The sequence below is a fragment of the Schistocerca gregaria genome, chromosome 8 (genome assembly GCF_023897955.1).
Source record: "Schistocerca gregaria isolate iqSchGreg1 chromosome 8, iqSchGreg1.2, whole genome shotgun sequence".
In the NCBI taxonomy this organism is placed as follows: Eukaryota; Metazoa; Arthropoda; class Insecta; order Orthoptera; family Acrididae; genus Schistocerca; species Schistocerca gregaria.
In genome coordinates this window covers 14,648,732-14,666,939 of record NC_064927.1, presented here as the reverse complement: position 1 = coordinate 14,666,939, position 18,208 = coordinate 14,648,732, and the positions used below count along the sequence as shown (strand labels likewise).

At 46.2% G+C, this 18,208-nt stretch overlaps 8 non-coding genes across 8 annotated transcripts; all 8 read left to right on the top strand.

Moving 5' to 3' along the window:
* Positions 1-236: 236 nt before the first annotated feature.
* Positions 237-309, top strand: Trnak-cuu (transfer RNA lysine (anticodon CUU)). The gene has a single exon. It is a non-coding gene; the product is annotated as a tRNA-Lys (tRNA).
* A 1,430-nt stretch (positions 310-1,739) lies between these two features.
* Trnak-cuu (transfer RNA lysine (anticodon CUU)) lies at positions 1,740-1,812 on the top strand. Its single transcript has one exon. It is a non-coding gene; the product is annotated as a tRNA-Lys (tRNA).
* Positions 1,813-4,773: 2,961 nt separating this feature from the next.
* Trnak-cuu (transfer RNA lysine (anticodon CUU)) lies at positions 4,774-4,846 on the top strand. Its single transcript has one exon. It is a non-coding gene; the product is annotated as a tRNA-Lys (tRNA).
* Positions 4,847-6,276: 1,430 nt separating this feature from the next.
* Trnak-cuu (transfer RNA lysine (anticodon CUU)) lies at positions 6,277-6,349 on the top strand. The gene has a single exon. It is a non-coding gene; the product is annotated as a tRNA-Lys (tRNA).
* Positions 6,350-7,779: 1,430 nt separating this feature from the next.
* On the top strand, positions 7,780-7,854 carry Trnak-cuu (transfer RNA lysine (anticodon CUU)). Its single transcript has one exon. It is a non-coding gene; the product is annotated as a tRNA-Lys (tRNA).
* Positions 7,855-9,290: 1,436 nt separating this feature from the next.
* On the top strand, positions 9,291-9,364 carry Trnaq-cug (transfer RNA glutamine (anticodon CUG)). Its single transcript has one exon. It is a non-coding gene; the product is annotated as a tRNA-Gln (tRNA).
* A 1,448-nt stretch (positions 9,365-10,812) lies between these two features.
* Trnak-cuu (transfer RNA lysine (anticodon CUU)) lies at positions 10,813-10,885 on the top strand. The gene has a single exon. It is a non-coding gene; the product is annotated as a tRNA-Lys (tRNA).
* A 1,426-nt stretch (positions 10,886-12,311) lies between these two features.
* On the top strand, positions 12,312-12,384 carry Trnak-cuu (transfer RNA lysine (anticodon CUU)). Its single transcript has one exon. It is a non-coding gene; the product is annotated as a tRNA-Lys (tRNA).
* Positions 12,385-18,208: the final 5,824 nt, after the last annotated feature.

Here is an 18,208-nt window from a genome sequence, read left to right as displayed (position 1 = left end):
GTAACTCGTTCGCCTTTTGAGTCACATCAAGTATGAGTGTTAATTTTGACGCCACTAGCTATGCAGGTTGTCATGCTATTCCTTTACCTCTCAGAAATGATTATGAAATAAAAGTGAAGTACGTGACGAGTGTGACGTTAGGAAAACTTTAGGCAGCATGGAGAGATTCTGTATGGGACCACCCAACCCAAACGAGTACTTTGTGACGTGCTGCCCGGCAAGTTTTCACCCAAGCAGCCCGGCTAGCTCAGTCGGTAGAGCATGAGACTCTTAATCTCAGGGTCGTGTGTTCGAGCCCCACGCTGGGCGGAACGGAATTTTGTTCCGCTGCAGATGTAAATTACCGTTTTTCTGATTAACGTGATGTAATGGAAATAGCAACTTTAAACTTTGCCTACGTCTCTGTCGCAAGGAAACTGTATTTGAAGGTGAAGGTGATTTTGTAGACATGTGTGAAAGACATGTTCTGAAATGCAAGTGTTGTTGTTTGGAGAGGACATCGGTTACGTGTCAGATGTGTAGCCAAGCAGTAATGGGTCGCCATAGCTGCAAATATTAGTCGGTAATATGGAGTGATGTCAGCTGTAGTCTGATGATCCAGACGATAGTAAGGACGAAGTACGCAAAAGTACCGCTAGGCCGCGCCTCTTTAGCGCAGTGGTAGAGCACTGGACTAGTAAACCAAGGGTCGTTCCATCCCCAAAGGAGGAGGCCGTATTTTGGAAATCAATTGCGCGTCGTGGCCGTATAGCAAACAGTATCTGTGATGACGAACAATTAGCGACATGCCTTTTATTAATAATTACTCTCAGATGTGATTAAGGCGAATGGCGCAGATAAAGCCTTTGCCAAAGCGGTACAGCATATGGTGGGACGAGGCAGTCTGATTTACATTTTATAGATGTATTTCTCACATATCTCAGAGCCTCTCGCCATCGTCGTCGTCGTCGTCGTCGTCGCTGCCGCCGCATCTGCAGAAGTAGCAAATGGACATCGTGGCAAATGCGGCGAGGCACGCCCTGCCTTCGATTCCGTATGCACAAAGTGTGTGGTCTTGTTTCCCAGTCTATCTTTGGTCGGTCACGTAAGAGGTTGAATGTAACGAATGGGTGGGAAAGAGCAAGGGCAGCGGCTGTGTAGAACGAAAACTCACATTATCAGGGGGTGTGAGCGTTTCGAGATGAGTCATATACAAGTTGCTGTTGGTCGTCAGTGACTGTGTGGCCTTATGGATAAGGCGTCGGACGTCGGATCTGAAGATTACAGGTTCGAATGCTGTCACGCTCGTGTTTTATCAGTTCTGAAAAAGAAACATACCGTTTTAATGTAGCATTTGAGCAGTACGAAACCGTCTGAATGTTGCTGTTGACCATTTTCTGCTTGGAGATGCTCTTGAGCTTTAAACACACACTACAATACCGGTGTTAACTAGCGAAATGGTCGGCAGAGTGCAGTCACCCCGAGTTTCCACTGGCACTTGCACATCTAAAACAACGTCGGAAAGTAACTCGTTCGCCTTTTGAGTCACATCAAGTATGAGTGTTAATTTTGACGCCACTAGCTCTGCAGGTTGTCATGCAATTCCTTTACCTCTCAGAAATGATTATGAAATAAAAGTGATGTACGTGACGAGTGTGACGTTAGGAAAACATTAGGCAGCATGGAGAGATTCTGTATGGGACCACCCAACCCAAACGAGTACTGTGTGACGTGCTACCCGGCAAGTATTCACCAAAGTGGCCGGGCTAGCTGAAACGGTAGAGCATGAGACTCTTAATCTCAGGGTCGTGGGTTCGACCCCCACGCTGGGCAGAACGGAATTTTGTTCCGCTGCAGATGTAAATTACCGTTTTTCTGATTAACGTGATGTAATGGAAATAGCAACTTTAAACTTTTCCTACGTCTCTGTCAGTCGCAAAGAAACTGTATTTGAAGGTGAAGGTGATTTTATAGACATGTGTGAAAGACATGTTCTGAAATGCAAGTGTTGTTGTTTGGAGAGCACATCGGTTATGTGTCAGATGCGTGGCCAAGCAGTAATGGGTCGCCATAGCTGCAAATATTAGTCGGTAATATGGAGTGTTGTCAGCTGTAGTCTGATGATCCAGACGATAGTAAGGACGAAGTACACAAAAGTACCGCTAGACCACGCCTCTTTAGCTCAGTGGTAGAGCACTGGACTAGTAAACCAAGGGTCGTGAGTTCCATCCCCAAAGGAGGAGGCCGTATTTTGGAAATCAATTGCGCGTCGTGGCCGTATAGCAAACAGTATCTGTGATGACGAACAATTAGCGACATGCCTTTTATTAATAATTACTCTCAGATGTGATTAAGGCGAATGGCGCAGATAAAGCCTTTGCCAAAGCGGTACAGCATAAGGTGGGACGAGGCAGTCTGAATTACATTTTATAGATGTACTTCTCACATATGTCAGAGCCTCTCGCCGTCGTCATCGTCGTCGTCGTCGTCGTCGTCGCTGCCGCCGCTTCTGCAGAAGTAGCAAATGGCCGTCGTGGCAAATGCGGCGAGGCACGCCCTGCCTTCGATTCCGTATGCACAAAGTGTGTGGTCTTGTTTCCCAGTCTATCTTTGGTCGGTCACGTAAGAGGTTGAATGTAACGAATGGGTGGGAAAGAGCAAGGGCAGCGGCTGTGTAGAACGAAAACTCAAATTATCAGGGGGTGTGAGCGTTTGTAGATGAGTCATATACAAGTTGCAATTGGTCGTCAGTGACTGTGTGGCCTAATGGATAAGGCGTCGGACGTCGGATCTGAAGATTATAGGTTCGAATGCTGTCACGCTCGTGTTTTATCAGTTCTGAAAAAGAAACATACCGTTTTAATGTAGCATTTGAGCAGTACGAAACCGTCTGAATGTTGCTGTTGACCATTTTCTGCTTGGAGATGCTCTTGAGCTTGAAACACACACTACAATACCGGTGTTAACTAGCGAAATGGTCGGCAGAGTGCAGTCACCCCGAGTTTCCACTGGCACTTGCACATCTAAAACAACGTCGGAAAGTAACTCGTTCGCCTTTTGAGTCACATCAAGTATGAGTGTTAATTTTGACGCCACTAGCTCTGCAGGTTGTCATGCAATTCCTTTACCTCTCAGAAATGATTATGAAATAAAAGTGAAGTACGTGACGAGTGTGACGTTAGGAAAACATTAGGCAGCATGGAGAGATTCTGTGTGGGACCACCCAACCCAAACGAGTACTGTGTGACGTGCTACCCGTCAAGTATTCACCGAAGCAGAGGGCTAGCTCAGTCTGTAGAGCATGAGACTCTTAATCACAGGGTCGTGGGTTCGAGCCCCACCCTGGGCGGAACGGAATTTTGTTCCGCTGCAGATGTAAATTACCGTTTTTCTGATTAACGTGATGTAATGGAAATAGCAACTTTAAACTTTGCCTACGTCTCTGTCAGTTGCAAAGAAACTGTATTTGAAGGTGAAGGTGATTTTGTAGACATGTGTGAAAGACATGTTCTGAAATGCAAGTGTTGTTGTTTGGAGAGCACATCGGTTATGTGTCAGATGTGTGGCCAAGCAGTAATGGGTCGCCATAGCTGCAAATATTAGTCGGTAATATGGAGTGTTGTCAGCTGAAGTCTGATGATCCAGACGACCGTAAGGACGAAGTACGCAAAAGTTCCTCTAGGCCGCGCCTCTTTAGCGCAGTGGTAGAGCACTGGACTAGTAAACCAAGGGTCGTGAGTTCCATCCTCAAAGGAGGAGGCCGTATTTTGGAAATCAATTGCGCGTCGTGGCCGTATAGCAAACAGTATCTGTGATGACGAACAATTAGCGACATGCCTTTTATTAATAATTACTCTCAGATGTGATTAAGGCGAATGGCGCAGATAAAGCCTTTGCCAAAGCGGTACAGCATAAGGTGGGACGAGGCAGTCTGAATTACATTTTATAGATGTATTTCTCACATATGTCAGAGCCTCTCGCCGTCGTCATCGTCGTCGTCGTCGTCGTCGTCGCTGCCGCCGCTTCTGCAGAAGTAGCAAATGGCCATCGTGGCAAATGCGGCGAGGCACGCCCTTGCCTTCGATTCCGTATGCACAAAGTGTGAGGTCTTTTTTCCCAGTCTATATTTGGTCGGTCACGTAAGAGGTTGAATGTAACGAATGGGTGGGAAAGAGCAAGGGCAGCGACTGTGTAGAACGAAAACACAAATTATCAGGGGGTGTGAGCGTTTCGAGATGAGTCATATACAAGTTGCACTTGGTCGTCAGTGACTGTGTGGCCTAATGGATAAGGCGTCGTACTTCGGATCTGAAAATTACAGGTTGGAATGCTGTCACGCTCGTGTTTTATCAGTTCTGGAAAAGAAACATACCGTTTTAATGTAGCATTTGAGCAGTACGAAACCGTCTGAATGTTGCTGTTGACCATTTTCTGCTTGGAGATGCTCTTGAGCTTGAAACACACACTACAAGACCGGTGTTAACTAGCGAAATGGTCGGCAGAGTGCCGTCACCGCGAGTTTCCACTGGCACTTGCACATCTAAAACAACGTCGGAAAGTAACTCGTTCGCCTTTTCAGTCACATCAAGTATGAGTGTTAATTTTGACTCCACTAGCTCTGCAGGTTGTCATGCAATTCCTTTACCTCTCAGAAATGATTATGAAATAAAAGTGAAGTACGTGACGAGTGTGACGCTAGGAAAACGTTTGGCAGCATGGTGAGATTCTGTATGGGACCACCCAACCCAAACGAGTACTGTGTGACGTGCTACCCGGCAAGTATTCACCGAAGCAGCCGGGCTAGCTCAGTCGGTAGAGCATGAGAGTCTTAATCTCAGGTTCGTGGGTTCGAGCCCCACGCTGGGCGGAACGGAATTTTGTTCCGCTGCAGATGTAAATTACCGTTTTTCTGATTAAAGTGATGTAATGGAAAAAGCAACTTTAGACTTTGCCCACGTCTCTGTCAGTCGCAAGGAAACTGTATTTGAAGGTGAAGTTGACTTTGTAGACATGTGTGAAAGACATGTTCTGAAATGCAAGTGTTGTTGTTTGGAGAGCACATCGGTTATGTGTCAGATGTGTGGCCAAGCAGTAATGGGTCGCCATAGCTGCAAATATTAGTCAGTAATATGAAGTGTTGTCAGCTGAAGTCTGATGATCAAGACGACCGTAAGGACGAAGTAAGCGAAAGTACCTCTACGCCGCGCCTCTTTAGCTCAGTGGTAGAGCACTGGACTAGTAAACCAAGGGTCGTGAGTTCCATCCTCAAAGGAGAAAGTCGTATTTTGGAAATCAGTTGGGCGTCGTGGCCGTATAGCACACAGTATCTGTGATGACGAACATTAGCGACATGCCTTTTATTAAGAATTACTCTCAGATGTGATGAAGGCGAATGGCGCAGATAAAGCCTTTGCCAAAGCGGTACAGCATAAGGTGGGACGAGGCAGTCTGAATTACATTTTATAGATGTATGTCTCACATATGTCAAGGCCTCTCGCGGTCGTCGTCGTCGTCGTCACCGCCGCCGCTTCTGTAGAAGTAGCAAATGGCCATCGTGGCAAATGCGGCGAGGCACGCCCTGCCTTCGATTCCGTATGCACAAAGTGTGTGGTCTTGTTTCCCAGTCTATCTTTGGTCGGTCACGTAAGAGGTTGAATGTAACGAATGGGTGAGAAAGAGCAAGGGCAGCGGCTGTGTAGAACGAAAACACAAATTATCAGGGGTGTGACCGTTTCGAGATCAGTCATATACAAATTGCACTTGGTCGTCAGTGACTGTGTGGCCTAATGGATAAGGTGTCGGACTTCGTATCTGAAGATTACAGGTTCGAATGCTGTCACGCTCGTGTTTTATCAGTTCTGAAAAAGAAACATACCGTTTTAATGTAGCATTTGAGCAGTACGAAACCGTCTGAATGTTGCTGTTGGCCATTTTCTGCTTGGAGATGCTCTTGAGCTTGAAACACACACTACAAGACCGGTGTTATCTAGCGAAATGGTCGGCAGAGTGCCGTCACCCCGAGTTTCCGCTGGCACTTGCACATCTAAAACAACGTCGGAGAGTAACTCGTTCGCCTTTTGAGTCACATCAAGTATGAGTGTTAATTTTGACGCCACTAGCTCTGCAGGTTGTCATGCAATTCCTTTACCTCTCAGAAATGATTATGAAATAAAAGTGAAGTACGTGACGAGTGTGACGTTAGGAAAACATTAGGCAGCATGGTGAGATTCTGTATGTGACCACCCAACCCAAACGAGTACTGTGTGACGTGCTACCCAGCAAGTATTCACCGAAGCAGCCGGGCTAGCTCAGTCGGTAGAGAATGAGACTCTTAATCTCAGGGTCGTGGGTTCGAGCCCCACCCTGGGCGGAACGGAATTTTGTTCCGCTGCAGATGTAAATTACCGTTTTTCTGATTAAAGTGATGTAATGGAAAAAGCAACTTTAAACTTTGCCCACGTCTCTGTCAGTCGCAAGGAAACTGTATTTGAAGGTGAAGTTGACTTTGTAGACATGTGTGAAAGACATGTTCTGAAATGCAAGTGTTGTTGTTTGGAGAGCACATCGGTTATGTGTCAGATGTGTGGCCAAGCAGTAATGGGTCGCCATAGCTGCAAATATTAGTCGGTAATATGAAGTGTTGTCAGCTGAAGTCTGATGATCAAGACGACCGTAAGGACGAAGTGGGCAAAAGTACCGCTATGCCGCGCCTCTTTAGCTCAGTGGTAGAGCACTGGACTAGTAAACCAAGGTTCGTGAGTTCCATCCTCAAAGGAGGAAGTCGTATTTTGGAAATCAGTTGCGCTTCGTGGCCGTATAGCACACAGTATCTGTGATGACGAACAATTAGCGACATGCCTTTTATTAAGAATTACTCTCAGATGTGATTAAGGCGAATGGCGCAGATAAAGCCTTTGCCAAAGCGGTACAGCATAAGGTGGGATGAGGCAGTCTGAATTACATTTTATAGATGTATTTCTCACATATGTCAGGGCCTCTCGCGGTCGTCGTCGTCGTCGTCGCCGCCGCCGCTTCTGTAGAAGTAGCAAATGGCCATCGTGGCAAATGCGGCGAGGCACGCCCTGCCTTCGATTCCGTATGCACAAAGTGTGTGGTCTTGTTTCCCAGTCTATCTTTGGTCGGTCACGTAAGAGGTTGAATGTAACGAATGGGTTGCAAAGAGCAAGGGCAGCGGCTGTGTAGAACGAAAACACAAATTATCAGGGGTTTGAGCGTTTCGAGATGAGTCAGATACAAGTTGCAGTTGGTCGTCAGTGACTGTGTGGCGTAATGGATAAGGCGTCGGACTTCGGGTCTGAAGATTACAGGTTCGAATGCTGTCACGCTCGTGTTTTATCAGTTCTGAAAAAGAAACATACCGTTTTAATGTAGCATTTGAGCAGTACGAAACCGTCTGAATGTTGCTGTTGACCATTTTCTGCTTGGAGATGCTCTTGAGCTTGAAACACACACTACAAGACCGGTGTTAACTAGCGAAATGTTCGGCAGAGTGCGGTCACCCCGAGTTTCCGCTGGTACTTGCACATCTAAAACAACGTCGGAAAGTAACTCGTTCGCCTTTTAAGTCACATCAAGTATGAGTGTTAATTTTGACGCCACTAGCTCTGCAGGTTGTCATGCAATTCCTTTACCTCTCAGAAATGATTATGAAATAAAAGTGAAGTACGTGACGAGTGTGACGTTGGGAAAACACTTGGCAGCATGGTGAGATTCTGTATGGGACCACCCAACCCAAACGAGTACTGTGTGACGTGCTACCCGGCTAGTATTCACCGAAGTGGCCGGGTTAGCTCAGTCGGTAGAGCATGAGACTCTTAATCTCAGGTTCGTGGGTTCGAGCCCCACGCTGTGCCGAATGGGATTTTGTTCCGCTGCAGATGTAAATAACCGTTTTTCTGATTATAGTGATGTAATGGAAATAGCAACTTTAAACTTTGCCTACGTCTCTGTCAGTCGCAAAGAAACTGTATTTGAAGGTGAAGGTGATTTTGTAGACATGTGTGAAAGACATGTTTTTGAATTGCAAGTGTTGTTGTTTGGAGAGCACATCGGTTATATGTCAGATGTGTGGCCAAGCAGTAATGGGTCGCCATAGCTGCAAATATTAGTCGGTAATATGAAGTGTTGTCAGCTGAAGTCTGATGATCCAGACGACCGTAAGGACGAAGAACGCAAAAGTACCGCTAGGCCGCGCCTCTTTAGCTCAGTGGTAGAGCACTGGACTAATAAACCAAGGGTCGTGAGTTCCATCCTCAAAGGAGGATGTCGTGTTTTGGAAATCAGTTGCGCGTCGTGGCCGTATAGCAAACAGTTCTGTGATGACGAACAATTAGCGACTTGCCTTTTATTAAGAATTACTCTCAGATGTGATTAAGGCGAATGGCGCAGATAAAGCCTTTGCCAAAGTGGTACAGCATAAGGTGGGACGAGTCAGTCTGAATTACATTTTATAGATGTATTTCTCACATATGTCAGAGCCTCTCGCGGTCGTCGTCGTCGTCGCCGCCCCGCCGCCGCCGTTTCTGCAGAAGTAGGAAATGGCCATCGTGGCAAATGTGGCGAGGCACGCCCTTGCCTTCGATTCCGTATGCACAAAGTGTGTGGTCTTTTTTCCCAGTCTATATTTGGTCGGTCACGTAAGAGGTTGAATGTAACGAATGGGTGGGAAAGAGCAAGGGCAGCGACTGTGTAGAACGAAAACACAAATTATCAGGGGTGTGAGCGTTTCGAGATGAGTCATATACAAGTTGCACTTGGTCGTCAGTGACTGTGTGGCCTAATGGATAAGGCGTCGTACTTCGGATCTGAAAATTACAGGTTGGAATGCTGTCACGCTCGTGTTTTATCAGTTCTGGAAAAGAAACATACCGTTTTAATGTAGCATTTGAGCAGTACGAAACCGTCTGAATGTTGCTGTTGACCATTTTCTGCTTGGAGATGCTCTTGAGCTTGAAACACACACTACAAGACCGGTGTTAACTAGCGAAATGGTCGGCAGAGTGCCGTCACCGCGAGTTTCCACTGGCACTTGCATATCTAAAACAACGTCGGAAAGTAACTCGTTCGCCTTTTCAGTCACATCAAGTATGAGTGTTAATTTTGACTCCACTAGCTCTGCAGGTTGTCATGCAATTCCTTTACCTCTCAGAAATGATTATGAAATAAAAGTGAAGTACGTGACGAGTGTGACGTTAGGAAAACATTAGGCAGCATGGAGAGATTCTGTATGGGACCACCAAAACAAAACGAGTACTGTGTGACGTGCTACCCGGCAAGTACTCACCGAAGCAGCCGGGCTAGCTCAGTCGGTAGAGCATGAGACTCTGAATTTCAGGGGTCGTAGGTTCGAGCCCCAAGCTCGGCGGAAGGGAATTTTGTTCCGCTGCAGATGTAAATTACCGTTTTTCTGATTAACGTGATGTAATGGAAAAAGCAACTTTAAACTTTGCCTACGTCTCTGTCAGTCGCAAGGAAACTGTATTTGAAGGTGAAGGTGATTTTGTAGACATGTGTGAAAGAAATGTTCTGAAATGCAAGTGTTGTTGTTTGGAGAGCACATCGGTTACGTGTCAGATGTGTAGCCAAGCAGTAATGGGTCGCCATAGCTGCAAATATTAGTCGGTAATATGAAGTGTTGTCTGCTGAAGTCTGATGATCCAGACGACCGTAAGGACGTAGTACGCAAAAGTACCGCTAGGCCGCGCCCCTTGAGCTCAGTGGTAGAGCACTGGACTAGTAAACCGAGGGTCGTGAGTTCCATCCTCAAAGGAAGAAGTCGAATTTTGGAAATCAGTTGCACGTCGTGGCCGTATAGCAAACAGTATCTGTGATGACGAACAATTAACGACATGCCTTTTATTAAGAATTACTCTCAGATGTGATTAAGGCGAATGGCGCAGATACAGCCTTTGCCAAAGCGGTACAGCATAAGGTGGGACGAGGCAGTCTGAATTACATTTTATAGATGTATTTCTCACATATGTCAGAGCCTCTCGCGGTCGTCGTCGTCGTCGTCGTCGTCGTCGTCGTCGTCGCCGTCGCCGCTTCTGCAGAAGTAGCAAATGGCCATCGTGGCAAATGCGGCGGGGCACGCCCTGCCTTCGATTCCGTATGCACAAAGTGTGTGGTCTTGTTTCCCAGTCTATCTTTGGTCGGTCACGTAAGAGGTTGAATGTAACGAATGGGTGGGAAAGAGCAAGGGCAGCGGCTGTGTAGAACGAAAACACAAATTATCAGGGGTGTGACCGTTTCGAGATCAGTCATATACAAGTTGCACTTGGTCGTCAGTGACTGTGTGGCCTAATGGATAAGGCGTCGGACTTCGTATCTGAAGATTACAGGTTCGAATGCTGTCACGCTCGTGTTTTATCAGTTCTGAAAAAGAAACATACCGTTTTAATGTAGCATTTGAGCAGTACGAAACCGTCTGAATGTTGCTGTTGGCCATTTTCTGCTTGGAGATGCTCTTGAGCTTGAAACACACACTACAAGACCGGTGTTATCTAGCGAAATGGTCGGCAGAGTGCCGTCACCCCGATTTTCCGCTGGCACTTGCACATCTAAAACAACGTCGGAAAGTAACTCGTTCGCCTTTTGAGTCACATCAAGTATGAGTGTTAATTTTGACGCCACTAGCTCTGCAGGTTGTCATGCAATTCCTTTACCTCTCAGAAATGATTATGAAATAAATGTGAAGTACGTGACGAGTGTGACGTTAGGAAAACATTTGGCAGCATGGTGAGATTCTGTATGTGACCACCCAACCCAAACGAGTACTGTGTGACGTGCTACCCAGCAAGTATTCACCGAGCAGCCGGGCTAGCTCAGTCGGTAGAGAATGAGACTCTTAATCTCAGGGTCGTGGGTTCGGGCCCCACGCTGGGCGGAACAGAATTTTGTTCCGCTGCAGATGTAAATTACCGTTTTTCTGATTAAAGTGATGTAATGGAAAAAGCAACTTTAAACTTTGCCCACGTCTCTGTCAGTCGCAAGGATACTGTATCTGAAGGTGAAGTTGTCTTTGTAGACATGTGTGAAAGACATGTTCTGAAATGCAAGTGTTGTTGTTTGGAGAGCACATCGGTTATGTGTCAGATGTGTGGCCAAGCAGTAATGGGTCGCCATAGCTGCAAATATTAGTCGGTAATATGGATTGTTGTCAGCTGAAGTCTGATGATCCAGACGAACGTAAGGACGAAGTACGCAAAAGTACCGCTAGTCTGCGTCTCTTTAGCTCAGTGGTAGAGCACTGGTCTAGTAAACCAAGGGTCGTGAGTTCCATCCTCAAAGGAGGAAGTCGAATTTTGAAAATCAGTTGCGCGTCGTGGCCGTATAGCGAACGGTATCTGTGATGACGAACAGTTAGCGACATGCCTTTTGTTAAGAATTACTATCAGATGTGATTAAGGCGAATGGCGCAGATAAAGCCTTTGCCAAAGCGGTACAGCATAAGGTGGGACGAGGCAGTCTGAATTAAATTTTATAGATGTATTTCTCACATATGTCAGAGCCTCTCGCGGTCGTCGTCGTCACCGTCGACGCTTCTGCAGAAGTAGCAAATGGCCATCGTAGCAAATGCGGCGAGGGATGCCCTGCCTTTGATTCCGTATGCACAAAGTGTGTTGTCTTGTTTCCCAGTCTATATTTGGTCGGTCACGTAAGAGGTTGAATGTAACGAATGGGTGGGAAAGAGCAAGGGGCAGCGGCTGTGTAGAACGGAAACACAAATCATCAGGGTTGTGAGCGTTTCGAGATGACTCATATACAAGTTGCAGTTGGTCGTCAGTGACCGTGTAGCCTAATGGATAAGGCGTCGGACTTCGGATCTGAAGATTACTGGTTCGAATACGGTCACGCGTGTGTTTTATCAGTTCTGAAAAAGAAACATACCGTTTTAATGTAGCAATTGAGCAGTACGAAACCGTCTGAATGTTGCTGTTGACCATTTTCTGCTTGGAGATGCTATTGAGCTTGAAACACACACAACAAGAACGGTGATAACTAGCGAAATGGTCGGCAGAGTGCCGTCACCGCGAGTTTTCACTGGCACTTGCACATCTATAACAACGTCGGAGAGTAACTCGTTCGCCTTTTGAGTCACATCAAGTATGAGTGTTAATTTTGACGCCACTAGCTCTGCAGGTTGTCATGCAATTCCTTTACCTCTCAGAAACGATTATGAAATAAAAGTGAAGTACGTGACGAGTGTGGCGTTAGGAAAACATTAGGCAGCATGGAGAGATTCTGTATGGGACCACCCAACCCAAACGAGTACTGTGTGACGTGCTACCCGGCAAGTATTTACCGAAGCAGCCCAGCTAGCTCAGTCAGTAGAGCATGAGACTCTTAATCTCACGGTCGTGGGATCGAGCCCCACGCTCGGCGGAACGGAATTTTGTTCCGCTGCAGATGTAAATTACCATTTTTTTTATGATTAACGTGATGTAATGGAAATAGCAACTTTAAACTTTGCCTACGTCTCTATCAGTCGCAAGGAAACTGTATTTGAAGGTGAAGGTGATTTTGTAGACATGTGTGAAAGACATGTTCTGAAATGCAAGTGTTGTTGTTTGGAGAGCACATCGGTTACGTGTCAGATGTGTAGCCAAGCAGTAATGGGTCGCCACAGCTGCAAATATTAGTCGGTAATATGAAGTGTTGTCAGCTGAAGTCTGATGATCCAGACTGCGGCAGCGTTGGTGAGCGGACCTCCAGGGCCAGCGCGCTGTGGCAGGAAGTGTTTACGTCAGGCGGTGAGTCGCGTGCTTACAGCGTCTGCTTATTAGTATTCGTTCCGTTCTGTAGGATCTGATATGGAATTATGAATCCGACTAACAGGAAAGATACCTTGAAGTTTACCTTTGATAGGAACTTTTCGAAACCAAATTCGTTTGAAGTTGAAGCATGGTTAGAGGAAACAGCTAAGATTACTTTTGATGACATTGTAGGGATAAATTTCTCTATCGTGACTAGTGTTGTTTATGTGAAATTAACGTCCTCTGAAATGTGTGATAGAATTGTGGAGTCCAGTGGAGTTGTACTGAAGTTTAAACATAGAGATGGTACCGTCAGTGACGTCAGCATTACGCATGCTGGACTGGGCATCCGAACGGCACGTATTTTCGAACTCCAGTTTGAAATATCAGCTGGGCAAATAAATTCTGCATTAACACCTTACGGGAGGGTCATTAACAATTTTGCGGAGCGTTGGTCCAAAGCCCACAAATTTCCGGTGCTTAACGGCGTCAGGCAGGTTAAGATCGATCTACAGAAGCACATACCTTCATATATTTACGTAGGTGGACATCGCGGAATTGTCATATATGATGGGCAGCCAAAAACGTGTGCCGGCTGTGGTGCGCCCGGCCACGTGCGCTCTGAATGTACACAAAGACGCGTGACGCAGATACCTGTCGGTGAAGCCGCTAGCCTCCCTGTGAAGACGGCACTGCCACTGACATACGTTGCCGCGGCTTCTGGTCTTCCACCCGCGACCCCGCCTGTAGATGCCCCTCGTTTGAATGATGTTTTGGCCGATAACGTCAAAGAACCGAGTGCTGACCCGGCACCGCCGCTACCACACTCACAGATGGAGGTAACGACGGATGGCTCCCCAGTGGTTGATGCCACTGGTACTGAGGATGAAGCAGACGCTGTGTTCCCGGCGGATCAACCCCAGAGTCAACAGTCCACTTCGGATGTTGATGATACCGCGAACCCTAACAGGAAGCCTTCCAAAAAGAAGCGGAGACTTGCACATCAAGGAGCCAATGAGCTCGCCCCACAGCTCCGCGAAAAAGCGAAACGAATAAGCAGCCAAATGAGTCAGAACACTTCTGAACCCTCTGAAGTTGGTCTCCCTGCGTCTGGTCGAATGGACATTGACCCTGTAGTGTCTCCCCCTGTGAATCCACGACGGGTGGAAGATAGTGATACCTCGAGTAGAGTCGTTTTGCCGGATACCCACGCTCAAGGAAACGCAGGATCGCTTTTGTCAGAGGCCACTCTCACTGGGAATTGGGCACAGGAAATGGAAGTCTTGGATGCGAGCAATGATGCGGCTGTCATGCGGACCATTGAGACGGAATCTTCGGCACCCCCCACAGAGCAGCATACACCAACCGTACCGGGAACTACAGGAACTCCGACTGAAGCGCTTGGCCTCAATTTCGTTAGCCATCCTTCTAAGACTGTCTAATTAACAGTATGTGCTTTCTCCCATGAACGAGCCCCAGGCCTATAAAATTGCCACGTTAAACATCATTAAGATACAGTCGTACTGGCGGCTCCGTAATTTACAGGATTTTGTATACGCAGCGGATATCGATATTCTGTTACTTCAAGAAGTCGCTGCGATTGAACTTGACCGAATAACTGGTTATACTACTCTCTCCAATTCCGGGAGCGGTGCGAATTTAGGGACAGCGATTCTGTTAAAAGAAGGGATTGTAGCGACCGACGCAGAAAAACTGCCTGATCATAGAGGGATCGCTGTCACTTTCCATCGGACACGCATAATCAATGTTTACGCCCCGTCCGGCAGTAGCAATAGGCGTGCTAGGGCTGAGTTCTTCACAAGCGCCATAGTCCCACTTTTTAGGGGAACCTACGATCGTATAATTTTTGCGGGTGACTTCAATTGTGTCTTAAGTCCAAAAGACCAAACGCCTAATTTTAACAAATCTGGAGAACTAGAACGTATCGTCGAAGAAATGAACCTCATTGACACATGGGAGCATACGCACGGAGCGGCACCTGGGTTCACCCATGTCACGAACCACTCTGCAAGCCGGCTAGACAGAATCTATGTATCGGCGTGTATGAAGACTCAAGTCCTCCATTCCGAAGTTTGGCCCACAATTTTTCCCGATCATGCCGCATATATTTGTACTGTTAACATGGTCAAGCAAGGCACATTTCGCGGCAGAGGTTTCTGGAAACTTAACAATGCTCTCCTTAACGAAGTTGACTCTCACCGTGTCTTTAACGAAACATGGGGGGCATGTGAACGACGGGTTGCACAGTATGCCTCCGTTACTGAATGGTGGATAACACATGCCAAACCAACTTTATCAAAAATGTTTAAACGCTACACTCGGGACAAATCCTGGTGGCAACGCAAACATCTGAGTTTTATTTTACTTGCCTCAGGGAGCTCTACCAGTCCGATGTGACTGCACCTGCAAATTTTATGCAGATTAAAAAAATTAAGGCAAAATTATTAAAACTTCAGCGGCGGCAGGCAGAAGGCTTTCAAATAAGGTCCAGGCCCCAGAATGTGATAGACGACGAAATGACATCCATGTTTCACGTCATTCGTGAAAATAAGAGGGGGCGGCGGAGATTAATAACTCGTCTTCAGTTGAGTGAAGGCGTTGCGCTCACGCGGCAACAAGACATACGGACCGCACTTCACAATCACCTGGCAGATCTGCTGGCAACGACACAAACCGACGATGGAACTCACGATGAATTACTCAATAACTTACGAAGGACCTTGGGTGCTGCTGAAGTCGAAACTCTCATGCGAGAAATTGATGAAGACGAATTGGATTCTGCGCTATCACGAAGTCCGAAAAATAAATCGCCCGGACCCGACGGTCTCACTGCCGAATTTTATCTTACTTTCCGCGACAAATTAAAGCCCAAGTTGTTGAGTACGTTTAATGAAATTTTACGGCCTGATTTTAATGTTCCTCAGGCTCTCGTGGAAGGCATCATGGTTTTAATCCCTAAACGCCCAATGTGCAGTTCTGTTGATGATTTTCGGCCGCTTACTTCACTGAACAGTGACTACAAAATTTTAGTACGTATTATTTCTAATAGATTGAAAATGTTGATTAATACTGTCATTGGTCAGTACCAGACCAGTGTAGGTGTCGGTAGGACGATCTTCCAAAATTTGTCTCAATACAGGGACGTCATAGCCATTGCAGATGCGTGCAAGATACGGTGTGCGCTAGTTTCCCTTCACTTTTCATAGGCATTCGACAGAGTAAACCATCAGTTTCTCATCCGGACGATGCATGCCATGGGATTTCCACTACGTTTTATCAATCTTATACATGAGCTCCTTCGTAAAATAGTAACTCGACTCATGGTGAATGGCCAGCTGAGCGCATCGATTAATATTACTAATTCAGTGCGACAGGGATGCCCTATGTCAATGGCCTTGTTTGCCATTGCCATTGAGCCTTTGCTTGTCACCTTGACACAGTGTCTACAAGGATTAACCATCCACGGCTTTAAGATTGTTTGTACTGCATATGCGAATGACGTCGGATTTTTGGTCGTGGACGAAGGTAAAGTCGAGGAAGCCCTTCAGATCGTCAAAAACTACGAACTTGTTGTGGGTGCGAAGTTGAATGCCAGGAAACCTGGCATTATGAACATAGGACGCGGCATCTCGCTGCACCCTCACGGTCAGTTGCAACTACTTTCTAAAATGAAATGCCTTGGTATTGAGTACAGGAGCAACATACAGCACACAATTGCAGTGAACTATAGGAATCTCCTGGCAAGTATGCGTGCTTGCATGCAGACCCACTACCTAAGGAGCCTTGATGAACTGCAGAAAGTCACCTTCGCTAATGTCTACCTCACCTCAAAGATTAACTACGTTGCACAAGTACTGCCCATGCCACAGGAGACAGCGAAGCGTATGATGTCCGCTCTAGGCCATTTTGTCACACGTGGACACATTTTTAAAGTCAAGTACGATACGCTCACTCTCTCCACGACCGATGGAGGCTTAAATTTAACAGATGTTCGTTCCAAGTCACGAGCTTTGTACGTATGCACCACCTACAAACGGTGGAGGTCGTTACCGAACAGTCTAACGGCTCACTTGTTAACCGAAATAGCGCCGGCCTGCCTGCAGCCTCCCGTCTCTGTTCAACATATTCCGCCTGCGCTGACTCACTTTAAGAGCTTTTTCATTGAGTTCAGTTACGTACGGTCAACTCTCCCAGAAAATGAGCTTTCCGTGGTGAAGTTAGTTTATAATAAACTACTGGCAACCAAGAACAGGAACAACATCGAACACAAATACCCCAATCATCGCTGGCCAGTGATATGGAAAAACATACATAGCCGTGATTTACCAACGTCAGTGAAAGCCTCTTGGTACAGGGTCGTGAACCGTAAAATAAGTACCAATTCACGACTTCATGCTCTACATTTGGCTGACTCACCTTTGTGCCTTACGTGCAACTTGCCTGATACTGATGAACATCGTTTTCTGTGCACCACTGTCCAAGCAGTTTGGCCATGCATTCGCCGAAAACTGGCTACGATTATGAGGACTTCCCAGCTTTGTATTAAACCTGAAGATTTCCTGTATCCGGATTCAGTGCCGTACCCGAACACCAAACGGAACTCTGTCAATTGGTTGAAGAGTCATTATGTTCATTATTTACAGACGCAAGAACCCAAGAGTGAGGCGGCGTTCTGTCTTTACCTGGAATTACAGTTTCACATACTTTCACAGACGAGACATTACAGGAAACGATATGCGAATTTTTTAGAAGTCGTTCTCGATGAAAGAAGAATTTTTTTTCTTTCCTTCATTCTACATTGCTTTGTTTTTTTTCTTTTCTTCTTCAAATGTCACAGTGACGTATACTGAACAGTGATGCGACAAGGACTATTTTATTTTCTTCTGTTTTTCTAGAGGACCAGAGTTCCTTGATTCATTTTCTATTAAAAAAAAACAAAAAAATAAAGATAAATAAATAAATTATAATAAAAAATAAACAATTATAAAAGTTGATAAACAAACCAACAACACAACGAAAGCACTAAAAAGAACAACAAACAACAGAAAGAGTGTTGCAGACCAGAAGTAGGGGATTGCTGCCTGGGGTGAGGTACGGTGGGGACTTCATGGGCCCTCTCGCCGCTACGGTAGCCGTGAAGGCCCAGGACAAATCTCTGAACATGGAATACAACACACGCAAAAAAAAAAAAAAAAAAAAAAATTGGTAGAGCACTGATCTAGTAAACCAAGGGTCATGAGTTCCATCCTCAAAGGAGGAAGTCGAATTTTGGAAATCAGTTGCGCGTCGTGGCCGTCTAGCAAACAGTATCTGTGATGACGAGCAATTAGCGACATGCTTTTTATTAAGAATTACTCTCAGATGTGATTAACGCGAATGGCGCAGATAAAGCCTTAGCAAAGCGGTACAGCATAAGGTGGGACGAGGCAATC